General features: G+C 36.3%; 1 non-coding gene across 1 annotated transcript; it reads left to right on the plus strand.

The window, feature by feature from the left end:
* Positions 1-2,433: 2,433 nt before the first annotated feature.
* Positions 2,434-2,570, plus strand: LOC132650587 (U4 spliceosomal RNA). The gene has a single exon (XR_009588875.1). It is a non-coding gene; the product is annotated as a U4 spliceosomal RNA (small nuclear RNA).
* The last annotated feature ends 239 nt before the right edge of the window (positions 2,571-2,809 follow it).

Consider the following 2,809-nt stretch of genomic DNA (forward strand, 5'->3'; position numbering starts at 1 on the left):
CTTAGAAGCTGCCCTGCTCAGGCCGACAATAGCAGACAAAGGAGCAGTAATCTTTAGAGACAGGAATTAAGAGAGGTGACTTATTATACAGTAATATCTGTTTAACAAGGGTTTCACCATCTTCTGTTGTTTCAAAATGCCTTGCAAACATAAATAATATACCTGACAGTGAGGAACATGGGATTGTGAGAATTTAATATTCCTTAATACTCTTAGAGTGGTGTTTGTTTTCACACTTTCGCTTTTCTTTAAAACCTCTGGGACACATTATTATTTTTTACAGGGGCTGGGGATATGACCTGGAGGTTAATAGCACTAGTGGTTCCTCCAGAGGTCCTGAGTTCAATTCCCAGCAACCACAAGGTGGCTCACAACCATCTATAATGAGATCTTATGTCCTCTTCTGGTGTGCAGGTAGAATAACATATAAATAATGAATAAATAAATCATCTTTGAAAATTATTTTCACAAGAATATTTATATCAGCTTTCATGAAATAATTACCTTCCATATCTTCTAGAAGGTTGATAATGTTCTTCCATATTATGGTCTTCCCAATTGTAGCCTAAAATATGTACCAGAAAGGGTATAATATATTATTGAAAAATACCTAAATTTTCTGTTACTATTTTCAGTAAATCTCAGAAACATGCCTGATTTTTAACCTCAAACATCCCGATTCCAATTAAAATTATATAAGAGTATCAATAAAAACAAACAAAAGTAACAACAGATGTCCCCTTTATCTTAATAGTGAAAAAAATTTACTGTCTTACCTATAGCTGTAAGGTGCTTATAGGTCTCTATCATCACATCTTTGTAGAGACTCTTCTGGGAAGGATCCAGCAGAGCCCACTCTTCCTGAGTGAAGTTTATATCCACATCAGCATAGGTAATTAAATTCTAAATGATCCCATACATGAGGATAGCAGAAAGGACAATGGTGACAACAGTGTAAATACATACTTCATTGACAATATATTCATATAATTCTGGTGCTGCCCTGACATCTCCTGACACAGAAGTTTCAATGTACTCACCAAGTCATTTTAGAAGGAAACTAAATGAGGAGGTTCACCTCATTTCTGCAACCTTTGAATAGAACATAGCTTTCCAAGAGAAATGTCAATTAACAGACATAAAGTAAGCAAGTCAAGGATGCTGATGAACAGAACAGACCGCAGATCACAGAAATTGTATGCACAATTACTAACTACAAAAATTAGGAGCAAGCAGGATGTACTGGTTCAAAACTTTAATTCCCACACTCAGGAGGGAGAGGTATGTGTATCTCATTGAGTCAGAGGCCAGCCCAGCCTCTGAAACAAGTTTCATGACATGCAGAGGTACATTTAAGACCTGAATCCACCACAATCATTCAAATAAGAAAGATATAATGAACTCCATAGTATTTCTGAAGTTCCTACAATGAATTATATATTCACAACATTTCTGTATCTATCCTAGAGAAACATGAACTGTCACAGTTTAAACTCTAATATGAATGAGAGTTTACTAAAAGGGAATCCGTGTTCAAACAGGCACAAATGGACAGATGAAAACCTTAGTACTGGAATAGCTGGTCATAAATGAGCAACATAAGATGGTTGAAGTGGATCATCAATGAAAAGCTCTTGTTTGTCTGGATATAACTGGGTTCAATTGCCAGTGCTTACATTCAGGCTTACAACTACCCATTACCCCAAATTCTGAAGTTCTGAGGCCATTGGCTGACTATTGTGAGGACCAGGTACACAAGAGGTGCATAGTCACACATACAGGAAAAATTCTACTCGTATTACCTCATTTAAAAACTCAAAACAAACACAAGAGGTAGGAAGAATGTTACAGACTTGCAATTCAATGACACAGAAGTCTCAGGAAGTATTAATGTCATGAGTACATGACATCGCGAGACAAAGAATATACTCTCTGGCAAATATTAAAACATAAGGGTGGATTTGGATCAGCACAATAGCATATGCTTGCATGGAGTCTAAGGTGGTATACTGGGGATCTTCCCCAATATCTTTGTTAATTGAAACCCAATTCTCAGGATCTTCCCTAGTGCTCTAACTAAAAACATGTGGCTCCTTCCTCTCCATACCATCCAGCAAACAGAACACCATGAATACAGTAGTCAAGCAGGCCATTAAAATAGCAACACTCATCCCACACTTTCTGAAACTTCAGAGTGCTAACAGAACCCCAAGAACAAAACTCCCACACATCAAATCAGCACTTGGCCTATAATTGCCCCAAACCCAGATGCATAGACACCAGTTTAGGGATAGATTCAAGAACAGTCAGGTAATATGTCATCACCAGAGCTCAGCTATATTACCACAGCAGGGACTAACTATCTGAAATTTACAAAACTTTTTACAGAAACATAAAGAAATACATCTTCTCATCATTTCATGAAATATCCATAGCTTTGCGCAGTGGCAGTATCATAGCCAATGAGGTTTATCCGAGGCGCGATTATTGCTAATTGAAATATCCTCTATAATTGACCAAATACTCAAACAGAATATAAGTTTTTAGAGCACATTGAAATAACATCATGTATCCTATCACACCACCCTGGCTTAAGGCTGGATATATATAGCATCAGAAAGAACACAAAGCTTACAAACTCATGGAAAGTGAATAACATTCAAACAAGTGAAAAAAAATAGTTTCAAACAGAAATAAAACATTTGAAAAGCATAAAATTCATAGAAAATAAATACATATCACATGCAAACTCATGGAAAATAATGAAGAATGAAAAGTGATACTAAGAGGAAACTTCATAGCACAAAGT

The sequence above is a fragment of the Meriones unguiculatus genome (genome assembly GCF_030254825.1).
Source record: "Meriones unguiculatus strain TT.TT164.6M chromosome 13 unlocalized genomic scaffold, Bangor_MerUng_6.1 Chr13_unordered_Scaffold_147, whole genome shotgun sequence".
Taxonomy (NCBI): Eukaryota; Metazoa; Chordata; class Mammalia; order Rodentia; family Muridae; genus Meriones; species Meriones unguiculatus.